General features: G+C 42.4%; 1 protein-coding gene across 2 annotated transcripts in view; it reads left to right on the top strand.

Moving 5' to 3' along the window:
* LOC135114289 (protein rogdi-like) overlaps positions 1-15,747 on the top strand; it is a 47,809-nt gene that overhangs the window by 25,907 nt on the left and 6,155 nt on the right. The window lies entirely within an intron of this gene.

Below are 15,747 nucleotides of genomic sequence, written 5' to 3'. Positions count from 1 at the left end.
GAGAATGTAATCATTATTCTTTGGACTTTTGTTACTATTGTATACTGCATTAGTAGGTAGGAGGCCTCCTCCTTAGTAGGAGGAGGCAGTAGACACCTGCCGAAACGATAATTACTCCCAGTGAGGTCTAAAGCACTGTTCAGGGGGTGCTGTGAACTTATCATTAAACCCAGCTGTGACCTCACTGAACGTTTCCCTTTGTGTCTCACAACACAAGGGGGCAGTCACAGCCTGCCCTCTAAAGACAACTCTCTTCCTCCTCACAAAACTACAAGCACCTAATAACACACACACCCTTCACCCAAAAATTTTAAAATCATCATGGCGACTCCTACACCAGCCTTGGAGTCCCCATCTGGGGAGGGGACCATAAATGTCCCCATGTCGGACTGCCTTTCTGTCGACGACCCTAAGTGTCTTGACACCCCCCTCAACTTTTTCTTCATTAACTTCTGCAACATTCGCAGTCCAAGATCTAATTTTCAATCTGTAGAACACCACCTCTCCTCTTCTAAACCTCATCTTCTTTTCCTCACTTAAACTCAGGTGTCTGAGGCAACTGACAGTAGCCCCTTTTCTGTTCCCTCCTACTTTCTCTATCCTCATTTTCGATCCAAAGCTGGATGCTGCGTTTATGTGCGCAATGACTTAACCTGCTCTCGTGCCCACGCTCTTGAATCTTCCGAGTTTTCCACCATCTGGCTACGACTACAAAGTCACTCTCATACTAAATTTATCTGTGCTGTATACCTCTTTCCTGACTCCTCTGACTATAAGAAATTCTTTGACTACTTAACTTCCAAAGTGGAGCACATTATGACCCTCTTCCCTTTTGCAGAGATCTCCATTCTTGGAGACTTCAGTGTTCACCACCAGCTTTGGCTTTCCTCTCCCTTCACTGACCATCCTGGTGAACTAGCCTACAACTTAGCTATCCTCCATGACCTAGAGGAATTGGTGCAACACCCTACTCGTATTCCTGACCGTCTTGGAGATACACCCAACATTCTTGACCTTTTTCCTGACCTCTAATCCTTCTGCTTATGCTGTCACCCTTTCTTCTCCATTGGGCTCCTCCGATCACAATCTCATATCTGTATCTTGTCCTATCACTCCAATCCCTCCTCAGGATCCCCCTAAGCGAAGGTGCCTCTGGCGTTTTGCCTGAGGAGGTATTTTGCTGATTTTCCTTGGAATCACTACTGCTTCCGTGTCAGAGACCCGTCTTTGTGTGCTGAGCGCATAACAGAGGTGATAGTGTCTGGCATGGAGGCGTACATTCCTCACTCTTTTTTTCGTCCTAAACCTTCTAAACCTTGGTTTAACACAGCTTGTTCTCGTGCTATACATGATAGAGAGGTGGCCCACAAAAGGTACTTAAGCCTTCCATCACCAGAATCTCATGCACTTTATATTTCTGCCCGGAACCATGCCAAGTCTGTTCTCCAACTAGCCAAAAACTCCTTCATTAACAGAAAATGTCAAAACCTTTCAAGATCTAACTCCCCTCGGGATTTCTGGCATCTAGCCAAAAATATCTCCAATAACTTTGCTTCTTCTTCTTTCCCTCCTCTACTTCAACCAGATGGCACCACTGCTATCACATCTATTTCTAAAGCTGAACTCTTTGCTCAAACCTTTGCTAAAAATTCTACCTTGGATGATTCTGGGCTTGTTCCTCCCTCTCCTCCACCCTCTGACTACTTCATGCCACCTATTAAAATTCTTTGCAATGATCTTTTCCATGCCCTCACTGGCCTAAACCCTCGGAAGGCTTATGGACCTGATGGGGTCCCTCCTATTGTTCTCCAAAACTGTGCCTCTGTGCTTGCACCTTGCCTAGTCAAACTCTTTCAGCTCTGTCTGTCAACATCTACCTTTCCTTCTTGCTGGAAATTTGCCTACATTCAACCTGTTCCTAAAAAGGGTGACCGCTCTAATCCCACAAACTACCGTCCTATTGCTTTAATTTCCTGCTTATCTAAAGTTTTTGAATCTATCCTCAACAGGAAGATTCTTAAACATCTATCACTTCACAATCCTTCTATCTGATCACCAGTATGGGTTCTGTCAAGGCCGCTCTACTGGTGATCTTCTGGCTTTCCTTACTGAGTCTTGGTCATCCTCTTTTAGAGATTTTGGTGAAACTTTTGCTGTTGCCTTGGACATATCAAAAGCCTTTGATAGAGTCTGGCACAAAGCTTTGATTTCCAAACTACCCTCCTACGGTTTCTATCCTTCTCTCTGTAACTTCATCTCAAGTTTCCTTTCTGACCATTCTATTGCTGCTGTGGTAGACGGTCACTGTTCTTCTCATAAATCTATTAACAGTGGTGTTCCTCAGGGTTCTGTCCTGTCACCCACTCTCTTCTTATTATTCATTAATGATCTTCTAAACCAAACTTCTTGTCCTATCCACTCCTACGCTGATGATACCACCCTGCACTTTTCCACGTCTTTTCATAGACGTCCAACCCTTCAGGAGGTAAAACATATCATGCAGGGAAGCCACAGAACGCCTGACTTCTGATCTTTCTAAAATTTCTGATTGGGGCAGAGCAAACCTGGTATTGTTCAATGCCTCAAAAACTCAATTCTTCCATTTATCAACTCGACACAACCTTCCAGACAACTATCCCCTCTTCTTCAATGACACTCAACTGTCCCCCTCTTCTACACTGAACATCCTCGGTCTGTCCTTTACTTATAATCTGAACTGGAAACTTCACATCTCATCTCTAGCTAAAACAGCTTCTATGAAGTTAGGTGTTCTGAGACGTCTCCGCCAGTTTTTCTCACCCCCCCCAGCTGCTAACTCTGTACAAGGGCCTTATCCGTCCTTGTATGGAGTATGCTTCACATGTCTGGGGGGGTTCCACTCATACTGCTGTTCTAGACAGGGTGGAATGAAAAGCTTTTCGTCTCATCAACTCCTCTCCTCTAACTGACTGTCTTCAGCCTCTCTCTCACTGCTGCAATGTTGCATATCTATCTGTCTTCTACCGCTATTTTCATGCTAACTGCTCTTCTGATCTTGCTAACTGCATGCCTCCCCTCCTTCCGCAGCCTCGCTGCATAAGACTTTCTTCTTTCTCTCACCCCTATTCTGTCCACCTCTCTAATGCAAGAGTTAACCAGTATTCTCAATCATTCATCCCTTTCTCTGGTAAACTCTGGAACTCCCTGCCTGCTTCTGTATTTCCACCTTCCTATGACTTGAATTCCTTCAAGAGGGAGGTTTCAAGACACTTACCCACCAATTTTTGACCACTGCTTTGACCCTTTTATGGGATTGGCATTTCAGTGGGCATTTTTTTTATTAGATTTTTGTTGCCCTTGGCCAGTATCCTTCCTACATAAAAAAAAAAAAAAATACTAGTATTACACTTCACTTCACTTCCTTATACTACACTACAAGTTACTATTGTGTTACTGCATACTACTACTACATTTCACTTCATTATACTACATTACATTAGTACTACAACTACTACTACTATTCAGGACTGGTTTGAGCCATTTTAAGCACTATACAAGAGATCAGGATTTAGCCATCCTCTCCAGCCAAGACTAATATTGCCCACCACATTATTCTACCATTACTGCCCCATCACTCATTTGTTCTTGGGAGTGTTGTTGTTTTGAGGTGTTTGGTGTTGGGAGTGTTGCCCTCTGTAACACTTCCAACAAAGTCATGTGCTTTCTACAATGGCTCTGCATTTCTGCAGTCAGCTCCAGCACACTGACTCAGACATGAGTCCGACTCTGACTTGTCCAGACCCTTACTAGCAGCAAGGCAGGCCTCTGGGCACTCTACCCCCACTGCAGCATTATCAAGAACTGCACTCCTCTTGTGGTGGTCCTGCCTTATTGCAGTCAACCTCAGAAGCTGCAGAACCCATGAGCACCTGATGCATGGGGTGCTCAGCCTGCCTTAGGGTGAATGACAACAGAAACAGAATTATGAACATCAGCAGCCTCCACATCTGGGAGAGTTTCCTTGGATGGGAGCTACACCCAAACCCTTCCACCTGCCAGGTCATTCCCTAAAAGGAAATAAATGCCAGACACTGGCAGGTCCTCTGCTAGTTCCACCTGTGCCTCAGCAGTCATTAGGGTGCATACAAGCCTCATCTCTGCTGTAGTGAAGCTTTCTATGGCACCAATTCCCAGCACCAGACAGGCTTATCAGAGGCAACTCACCTCCCATTTACATTTCTGTACAGCAGCTGCTGGGTGTTCAATCCCATCAATTTCAGTAGTGCCCCTACATAAGAAAGGGCAGCACCAGTCTAATCCAGATCTCACAGGGAATGGTGAGGTAACAACAGATGAGAGGGCAGTACTTTCAGCCTTTATACCCTCATGACCAAACACAGACCGAATCTCCTCACACTCATCACCTCTGTCACATGATACAATCAGGGCCACCAGCTTCTGGGGATCTTGGAAGCTGTGGCTGTCACTAACTTGAGACAGTTATATTTAAAGTGCCTAGTATTTTTATGATATTAACACATTGGCTGGGTGCTGTACCTGAGAGTGCTGTGGTGCATGCTCCCAGTCTATCTCCATTGAGGGCTTGGTGGAGACTTTTTTTTTTTTTTATGTAGGAGGGACACTGGCCAAGGGCAACAAAAATCAAATAAAAAAAAAAACCCACTGAGATGCCAGGGCTTACTCATCCAGACTTATTTCCAATGCCACTACTAAAGTGTGGACTTCCTGATGAACTGGTGCTGGCTGTGCCTCCAGACAAACCATCACTGGCCCTGCCAGACATCCCACCAATCCTCTGTAGCACAGGCTGGTGCGCCAACACGTGGTCATCATCTGCCCACATAGCTGCCTCCTTCAGACTCTTAAATCTCTTCTCTCAGAGAAACAATACCAACTCCTTCTCAGCCACATTAATGAACTGCTCCATTATCATGAGCTCCATTAATTTATGATAGGAAGTGGCCTGCTCGCTAGCAATCCACTTCTTGAACGTCTCCTCAAGTTAGCAAGCAAACTCAAGGTAGGAGTCACTAGGCCTTTTCTTCCCTCCATGGAATTGTAGCCTATAAACCACGGGATTTATCTTGTAGGCTGTTGGGATGTAAACCTTGAACTCCTCTTAATCTTCCAAATCCTCTACTGATATCCTATCATAAACTTCTAAAGCCTTGCTCTTCAGCATATTGGCAACAAGGCCAACCCATCTCTCCTTAGGCCAATCAAATTCTGAGACCTTCTCAAATCTCCTAAACCACTCTGTCACCATCTTCTCATCAAACTCTGGTATCAACTTCAAACTTTTCATCATCTGGCTTTGTACATTGTCTTCCCTCACTCCTTCTCTCCTGAAGCCACGAGGTGAATTAACCTCAGTCCGAGTCTTCTCCAACTTAAACATCATATTCTTCTCAGCCTCTTCCTTCTCATACTTTCTCGCCTTCTCTTTCTTCTCAGCCTCCAATATCCTTGCCTTCTCCTCAGCTACAAGTAGCCTCATCTCCTCCTCGGCTTCAAGCCTCTCAGCTTCAAGTCTCCTGGCTTCTCTAGCCTCCTCATTCTTCAGTCTCCTTTCCTTGGCTTCAGCTTCCAACTGAAACCTTCTCAGTTTTCACTCTTCCTTCTCAGCCTCTGATCTCTTGGATTCTCTTGCCTCTTCCAACTCCATTCTCCTCATCTCCAGTTTAAATCTCATTCCCTCAGACATGCCTTCTGTCTGGGGAAATCCACCAAGACTGTGGGCAGGACTGACACATCCTTGGATGCTAGTTGTGGGACTATGTATCCTCTCACCAAATTGTGTTAGATCTCCAGTGCCACTGTAGGCAGAGGTGGGACACTCAGTTTGCGAGCCACTTGTGCTACCAACCTGTCCCTCTATGGCATGAGTTGAATGCAGGCACACAAAGAACAACAAAACAAATAACAAACAACTGTCTCACCCACATGGTTACAAAGCTTCCAGCTATCCTGGTAAGATCACCAATTTCTGTTATGACCGCAGATCTCACCCCTCTTATGGCTGCCTGCATCTCAGCAAACCTCCCCAAGATACCACCTATGTAACTTGGTGCAGGGCCCAGTTGTGGGTCACAAGGTCCTTCTGGTCTCTTGCACCCTGTTAATAGATGGTCATAACACCAGATTCTGCTTGCCTTTATGGCTGGCACTACCTGGGATCAGCCTCCCTATACTGCCACATCTACACAGTGTAGTGCAGAACTATATTCACCTTCATTCACCTTCAAAGAGTCTTTCTGGCCTCCTTTGGTGAACTGCACAAATGAGGTTGCAGCCTGTTTCACCCACTTACAGGCATGGGAATATTACTACTGCCAAATCATTCCAACAGCTGGGAAAGAATCACCAGCCACATTCTAGGAGGGAACAATTACAACAAAGGAGACATACTTAAGAGATCAAGGTATTGTACCTTGTTGCACAAACTGCCCTCAATTACAGAGTGCCCACTGCCCAACAAAGTATTATACCCCTCCTGTGGATCAGTATTGTTTACAGGTTCCTGGAAGACAGGGCTCTACCACCCACACAATGGCAGGGCCTGAGGAAGAAGTAAACTTCACTGCATAGCAGTTTGTATATAATCCCCTATGTCCAGCCTCTTGATAGTAGCATGTGACAAAACAACGAATACATGAACAAGCTGCCCACAAACAGAACAGGGAGGGGCCACTGACTGCTCACCAACACATGAAACCCTCAACAGACTGTTCTCTTTACTTGAGGTATTGCAATCATAGGCAGGCTCTGAAAGACACTTATCTCTCACCTAACATCAGCAGGGGCTTACTGCTATACTAGACCAATAATAATAAAATCACTCTCTAAATGTAAATTGCAGTCCCCAAGCCTTGCCTTGCCTCAACTTGCATGTCCTCACCCCTCAACAACCAGACCACAACTAAGGGACACACAGTACCCATGTGGGAAGTGATGTGTTGCACCTGTCTACAATGCACTACAAGCAACGAGGTTTTAATAATTTTGCTTGCTACACCTTCATGAAGGGGTTAGTGACCATTTAACTGCATCATGTTGTTCATTACTTTATAATTTTTCAAACACTAGCATTTCCATCATGGTGCTCAAATGGGAAGGGCAGAAAATAAAAAAAATAAATCTGGTAGCCTACTCAATGGGTTGTTCCCCTCACACGCTCTTCATCTCATTTCGCTTTCTCTCTTTCTTTTCCATTTAACTCACTGCACATGACATCATTGACTGCTGTCAAATTGAGATCACCACTCAGTTTAATCCACTGATCAAGAAGGGAATATAACAAATGCCAAACAAACTCCTACTTGCTGAGAAAGAATCGCAAACCATGTGCTAGAGAGGCGCAGCTAAGACAAAGAACACATACCTACAAGGTTTATAATTTTCTGTGAGCTACCTCCCACCAGAGACAAGCCACCCATGCCCACAGACTATTATATCCTCCTGTTGGCAAGTGGTCTATTTACAGTTGCCCAGAGGACAGGCAAACCACCTGCACATGGTAAAGCCTGGGAGAGAGGAGATAACTGCCAATTAACAAGAGTATCTTGAGATCCTCTGGCTCCAAAGCCCCTGGCAGAGCTTTGAACACCAGTTGCATTTAATGGCACAAAAATGCTACTGAGACAAATATACCATAACTGACAGGGCACGAGATGGTTAGAGAACCAGCCCCAGGCTTCCAACAAGACACGAAACCACTAGGATGCAATGACGGAGAGGATAAGTCCAATTTTATTAAACGTGGTGTCATTACTAATACCAATGTAGCTGATTCTTAGTACGTCAAATTCGTGTTGTTAGTGTCAACTTGTTGGAGACACCACAGGTTCCTAAGATAAACGTTGGTGTGCCCTACCTCTCCCAAACAAGAAACACCAATGATATTCATGATTCATATGTGATTGAAAGTTATGTTAAAAATATGACAGTATATCAGTATATTTCTGTGCTAAAGGAAAATAGTATCCATCATCATAAGGAAGAGATTAAGGTGTTTATAAATGTGCGCATTCGGGTGCCTTTAGCCATGTGAGTTATGGTTTATTTAGTGTATTTGATGGCTCATAATATGCACCTTTTCTCCAAAAAAATGTCTCAGGAAACGAGCCTATGTCCTATGAGGCCAAGGCTCAGCACTGAGGCAGTGGTTGGTGATAAGTCTATGGCGACAGAGGCTCTAAAATCAAACCCCAGACATCTTTGCACATGTAAACAAAGTGATGATCTTTCTTTCAAGGTAACAATATATTATAGGTCATCCTTACTGGTAATTCACATAGAATGACACCAGTCAGGAAGAATTTGCCTAAGTGACCATGCACCATGCATTGCATGTACCAAAACAAACGTGGTCAGTTACACGCCAAATCCAGTGACACGGGCAAGCTTCACTGCGTTCTTTACAGTGTGATGCCATTACTCTTTGAGGTAAGATACACTTTCATACAATTAAAATTGCACCTATCTTTTAACATTCTTATGAACAAACTTTATTACCCCTGTAGTCTCTCACAGTTACTGCTGACGCCATATTCCAGGTACATGTTTACATCCCACAACAGGAATGGTATGTAGGCTACTAGCAAATATTAAAGTTTTTAAATGCAAAATATTGGGATCTAATAATGATCTAAATACATGTGAGAGTCTTCAAATGTCAGGTGAAATCCTTCACTTCATATTCAGAGCTTAAATCCACTCATTTATCTTTTTTTTTTTTTTTTATTTCAATGTCTGCCAAAGCTGGGTGTGTCTTATGAGCTCATGCGTCTTATGAGCCATCAAATACAATACATTGTGCAGATCATCCGCCAGATTGAAAGAACTGTTGATTTTCATCACCTCTCCAAGGTTTACAGCATCTGCATATGATAATTGCAACATTTAAGTATTTTAATGCATAAAGTAAGTTTTAATGCATTGAAGTTTAAGTTTTAGTATTTCTTGGTCAGAAACATGTTATATGCTCCAACTGGGCTTTATCAAGCTTGGGTTAGCAAACAGGAAAATTGTATTTATTTAACTGTATATACCATATATTGAGAATGTGAAACTTTTAAATGGATTGGCAATTAAAGTAAAAACAAGATAAACTATTATATGGTACAGGTGTAGGAGATTGTAGGCTATGTGGTGGCTGGTGAGCTGGTTATTATTAACTGGTACATACATTCATCTCACCAGTTTGAATGTGAAACCACTGTGATAATATGTACTTCAATATGAAGCCACTGTGGTAATATTCTAGAAACCTTTCCTGCCATTATTACTAATTGTTTTAGTTCCATTCTTTCACAGACACATTTGAATAGTTTTTTTGGCAGTTAAAGGGGAGGTGGCATTTCCCCCCACTCTATTATGTTTGTCTGGAGAAGAATGGAATTAAAATGACTAATAATAATGGTTGGAAAGGACTGTAGAATATTATCACCACTTTTCCAGATTGATTTTGATACTCTAATCAATTATCTCGTAACCACAAGCATAAGACTCCATAGCATGGGCTTAATAACCTGATTCTAAACTAACTATAGTAGTTGCCAGCCAGAAAAGATATCTAGTATAGTTTCGAAAACTCTTGAAAACTATTACTCCATTGCATACATCTGCAACATATTTAGAACTCCTTGATCTTATGAATCAAGCTGAGGAGGTGAGGCTTTACAGAATTGTTCCCAGATACCAGGAAAATCTGTTCACATGCCTCTCTGAGAAGGGTCTCTCACCTGCCTGTACACTCCAACTACAAGATATTAGAGAATGTACTACAAATAGAAAGAAAAGTATAAATAAATACATAAATGAATAAATAAATATGGAAAATTTAATAAGTAATATATATATATATATATATATATATATATATATATATATATATATATATATATATATATATATATATATATATATATATATATATATATATATATATATATATATATATATATATATATTAACAGGAGGCAGTAGGCACCTGCCAAAACAATAATTACTCCCAGTGGAATCAAAAGCTTTTCGTCTCATCAACTCCTCTCCTCTAACTGACTGTCTTCAGCCCCTCTCTCACCGCTGCAATGTTACATATCTAGCTGTCTTCTACCGCTATTTTCATGCCAACTGCTCTTCTGATCTTGCTAACTGCATGCCTCCCCTCCTTCCGCGGCCTCGCTGCACAAGACTTTCTTCTTTCTCTCACCCCTATTCTGTCCACCTCTCTAACGCAAGAGTTAACCAGTATTCTCAATCATTCATCCCTTTCTCTGGTAAACTCTGGAACTCCCTGCCTTCTTCTGTATTTCCACCTTCCTATGACTTGAATTCCTTCAAGAGGGAGGTTTCAAGACACTTATCCACCAATTTTTGACCACTGCTTTGACCCTTTTATGGGACTGGCATTTCAGTGGGCATTTTTTTTTTATTAGATTTTTGTTGCCCTTGGCCAGTATCCTTCCTACATAAAAAAAAAAAAAAGTGAGGTCTAAAGCACTGGATCAGAGGGTGCTCTGAACTTATCATTAAACCCAGCTGTGACCTCACTGAACATTTCCCTTTGTGTCTCACAACACAAGGGGGCAGTCACAGCCTGCCCTCTAAAGACAACTCTCTTCCTCCACACGAAACTACGAGCACCTAATAACACACACACACACACACACACACACCTTCACTCAAAATTTCAAAATTCATGGTGACTCCTACACCAGCCTTGGAGTCCCCATCTGGGGAGGGGACCACAAATGTCCTCAGGTCAGACCACCCTTCTGATGACGACCTTAAGTGTCTTGACACCCCCCTCAACTTTTTCTTCATTAACTTCTGCAACATTCGCAGTCTAAGATCTAATTTTCAATCTGTAGGACACCACTTCTCCTCTTCTAAAACTCATCTTCTTTTCCTCACTGAAACTCAGGTGTCTGAGACAACTGACAGTAGCCCCTTTTCTGTTCCCTCCTACTTTCTCTATCCTCATTTTCGATCCAAAGCTTTATGTTGTGTTTATGCGCACAACGATTTAACCTGGTCTCGTGCCCACGCTCTTGAATCTTTTGAGTTTTCCACCATCTGGCTACAACTACAGAGTCACTCTCAAACTAAATTTATCTGTGCTGTATATCTCTCTTCTAACTCCTCTGACTATAAGAAATTCTGACTACTGAACTTCCAAAGTGGAGCACATTCTGACTCTCTTCCCTCTTGTAGAGATCTCCATTCTTGGAGACTTCAATGTTCACCACCAGCTTTGGCTTTCCTCTCCCTTCACTGATCATCCTGGGGAACTAGCCTTCAACTTTGCTATCCTCCATGACCTAGAGCAATTGGCGTAGCACCCTACTTGTATTCCTGACCGTCTTGGAGATATGCCCAACATTCTTGATCTTTTCCTGACCTCTAATCCTTCTGCTTATGCTGTCACCCTCTCTTCTCTGTTGGGCTCCTCTGACCACAATCTCATATCTGTATCTTGTCCTATCACTCCAGTCCCCTCCTCAGGATCCCCCTAAGCGCAGGTGCCTCTGGCGCACTTTGCTTCTTCTAGTTGGAGGAACCTGAGGAGGTATTTTGCTGATTTTCCTTGGAATGATTACTGCTTTCGTGTCAGAGACCCGTCTTTGTGTGCTGAGCGCATAACAGAGGTGATAGTGTCTGGCATGGAGGCGTACATTCCTCACTCTTTTTCTTGACCTAAACCTTCGAAACCTTGGTTCAATACAGCTTGTTCTCAAGCTATGCATGATATATTTGGGTATGGTGGTCCACAAAAGATATTTAAGCCTTCCAGAATCTCATGCTCTTTATCTTTCTGCCCAGAACCATGCCAAGTCTGTTCTCCAACTAGCCAAAACTCCTTCATTAACAGAAAGTGTCAAAATCTATCAAGATTTAACTCCCCTCGTGACTTATGGCATCTAGCCAAAAATATCTTCAATAACTTTGCTTCTTCTTCTTTCCCTCCTTTATTTCAACCAGATGGCACCACTGCTATCACATCTATTTCTAAAGCTGAACTCTTCACTCAAACCTTTGCTAAAAACTCTACCTTGGACGATTCTGGGCTTGTTCCTCCCTCTCCTCCACCCTCTGACTATTTCATGCTACCTATTAAAATTCTTTTAATGATGTTTTTCCATGCCCTTGCTGGCCTAAACCCTCGGAAGGCTTATGGACCTAATGGGGTCCCTCCTATTGTTCTTTGAAACTGTGCCTCCATGCTAGCACCTTGCCTAGTCAAACTCTTTCAGTTCTGTCTGTCAACATCTACCTTTCCTTCCTGTTCCTAAAAAGGATGACCATTCTAATCCCTCAAAATACTGTCCTATTGCTTTAATTTCCTGCCTATCTAAAGTTTTTTAATCTATCCTCAACAGGAAGATTCTTAAATATCTATCACTTCACAACCTTCCATCTGATTGCCAGTATGGGTTCCGTCAAGGCCACTCTACTGGTGATCTGGCTTTCCTTACTGAGTCTTGGTTATCCTCTTTTAGAGATTTTGGTGAAACTTTTGCTGTTGCCTTGGACATATCAAAAGCTTTTGATAGAGTCTGCCACAAAGCTTTGATTTCCAAACTACCCTCCTATGGGTTCCATCCTTCTCTCTGTAACTTCATCTCAAGTTTCCTTTCTGACTGTTCTATTGCTACTGTGGTAGATGGTCACTGTTCTTCTCCTAAATCTATTAACAGTGGTGTTCCTCAGGGTTCTGTCCTGTCACCCACTCTCTTCTTATTATTCATCAATGACCTTCTCAACCAAACTTCGTATCCTATCCATTCCTACATTGACGATACCACCCTGCACTTTTCCATGTCTTTTCATAGACGTCCAACCCTTCAGGAAGTAAACATTTCACGCAGGGAAGACACAGAACACCTGACTTCTGATCTTTCTAAAATTTCTGATTGGGGCAGAGCAAACATGGTATTGTTTAATACCTCAAAAACTCAATTCCTCCATCTATCAACTTGACACAACCTTTGAGACAACTATCCCCCTCTTCTTTGTTGACACTCAACTGTCCCTCTCTCCTACACTGAACATCCTCGGTCTGTCCTTTACTTATAATCTGAATTGGAAACTTCACATCTCATCTCTAACTAAAACAGCTTCTATGAAGTTAGGCGTTCTGAGATGTCTCCGCCAGTTTTTCTCAAACCCCAGGTGCTAACTTGGTATAAGGACCTTATCCATCCATGTATGGAGTATGCTTCACGTGGCTGGGAGGTTCCACTCATACCGCTTTTCTAGACAGGGTGGAATCAAAAGCTTTTCATATCATCAACTCCTCTCCTTTAACTGACTGTCTTCAGCCTATTTCTCATTGCCGTATTGTTGCATCTCTAGCTATCTTCTACCGATATTTTCATACTAACTGCTTTTCTGATCTTGCTAACTGCATGCCTCCCCACCTCCTGTAGCCTCACTGCACAAGATTTTTTCTTTCTCTCACCTCTATTCTATCCACCTCTCTAATGTTAACCAGTTAACCAGTTATTCTCAATCATTCATCCCTTTCTCTGGTAAACACTGGAACTCCGTGCCTGCTTCTGTATTTCCACCTTCCTATGACTTGAATTCCTTCAAGAGAGAGGTTTCAAGACACTTATCCTTCAATTCTTTTTACAACCGCTTTGGACCCTTTTATGGGACTGGCATCTCATTGGGTTTTTTTTTTTCTAATTGGATTTTTGTTGCCCTTGGCCAGTGTCCCTCCTACATAAAAAAAAAATTATATATATATATATATATATATATATATATATATATATATATATATATATATATATATATATATATATATATATATATATATATATATATATATATATATATGCAAATGCATTGCTAAATGTAGACTGTTTAGGCAGGAAAACTGTATACCATTGATCAGCTGATAACTTTGGTGGGCACGTGCAACTCTAGCAGAGCTGCCAGCCTATGCGAAGAGTGCTGTTTGTGTTGGGTTCTCCTAACACCACGTCGTGTCTCCTTCCCTGAGTTTAAAAAACCCATTTGCAAAGGGTTTAAGTAAGGAGGAGATATGACGTTGGGCTTGGTGTTAGGATTTAGCATATTTGCAAGCACATGAGACACACTTTTCTTTAAAAATGTATTTAATAATTACCCTGCGTCAAATGTGACCATAGCACAGATGCTGACGCCTGTAAGCCTCTGCCTATAGATGTGGAGTTGAAGCGGTAGTACATTATTTATTACAAATAATAAAATTCTCTCTCTCTCTCTCCTTCTCTCTCTCTCTCTCTCTCTCTCTCTCTCTCTCTCTCTCTCTCTCTCTCTCTCTCTCTCTCTCTCTCTCTCTCTCTGTCTCTCTCTCTCTGTCTCTCTCTGTCTCTCTCTCTGTCTCTCTCTCTGTCTCTCTCTCTGTCTCTCTCTCTCTCTCTCTCTCTCTCTCTCTCTCTCTCTCTCTCTCTCTCTCTCTCTCTCTCTCTCTCTCTCTCTCTCTCTCTCTCTCTCTCTCTCTCTCTCTCTCTCTCTCTCTCTCTCTCTCTCTCTCTCTCTCTCTCTCTCTCTCTCTCTCTCTCTCTCTCTCTCTCTCTCTCTCTCTCTCTCTCTCTCTCTCTCTCTCTCTCTCTCTCTCTCTCTCTCTCTCTCTCTCTCTCTCTCTCTCTCTCTCTCTCTCTCTCTCTCTCTCTCTCTCTCTCTCTCTCTCTCTCTCTCTCTCTCTCTCTCTCTCTCTCTCTCTCTCTCTCTCTCTCTCTCTCTCTCTCTCTCTCTCTCTCTCTCTCTCTCTCTCTCTCTCTCTCTCTCTGTTTGTCCATTTAAATGTTTGGGTTTTTCTGGTGAGATCAGTTAGAGGTGTGGCAATCTTTGCATAGTTTGGGATATGTTTTCTGTAAAACCCTGTCATACCCAAGAATCTCCTGACTTGTTTTACTTTAGTCAGTGGTCTCATTTCAAGAACTGCTTCTACATTCTTTGGGTCTGGTTGACTGCCCTCTTTAGATATTCTATAGCCAAGGAAAGTAACTTCATTTTTAGCTATTTCACATTTACTCAAATTTAGTTTAACACCATTTTCCTTAAGTAAAGTCTTTCTCAGTCTTTGAGTAAGTGAAGAGAGATCGGGGGCCCAAATTATGAGGTCGTCCAAGTAGTTCTTAACCTTCCTTTAACAAAGGTAATAGAAGAGCAGCCATGTGACTTGTAAAGATGGCTGGGGAACAACTGAGTCCAAAGGAAGTCTCCTGAATCTATATAAGGTTATTCCATCACTAAAGGCTGTAAGGTCTCTGCTATTCTCATCCAGGAGGATTTGAAAGTAGGCTTCACGCATGTCAAGGGTTGTATAGAAATTATGACCAGCTGCTTAGTCTACTAGTTCCTCTAACCTCGGTAAAGGCTAAATATCTGTGGCGAGATGTTTATTCACATGATGGTAATTTAGACACATTCTTTTACGAGTACTCCCGTCCAGTTTATTGACCAAAACTATGGGCGAAACCCAAGCAGATGTTGACTTTTCTATGATTTGTCTGTCCTCCATGTCCTGTAACATTTCCACTATTAAGCTTTTTGCCTCCTCAGGGTAACGATACCTAGGACCACGGCTAGGTTGTGGATCAGCTATGTTAATTTTTGCTGGAGGTCCTTTCATTAAGCCTAATTCACTTTTGTCTAGGATGAATAATTCATGGTTGTCTTGGATGGCTGATTTCAGTTCTGCCTTTTGCTCTCGAGTCAAGTGATTCCATTATTGTTGTTTTATTAATT

The sequence above is a fragment of the Scylla paramamosain genome, chromosome 27 (genome assembly GCF_035594125.1).
Source record: "Scylla paramamosain isolate STU-SP2022 chromosome 27, ASM3559412v1, whole genome shotgun sequence".
Classification (NCBI taxonomy): Eukaryota; Metazoa; Arthropoda; class Malacostraca; order Decapoda; family Portunidae; genus Scylla; species Scylla paramamosain.
The sequence above is the reverse complement of the archived record's forward strand: the minus strand, read 5'-3'. Positions and strand labels throughout refer to the sequence as shown.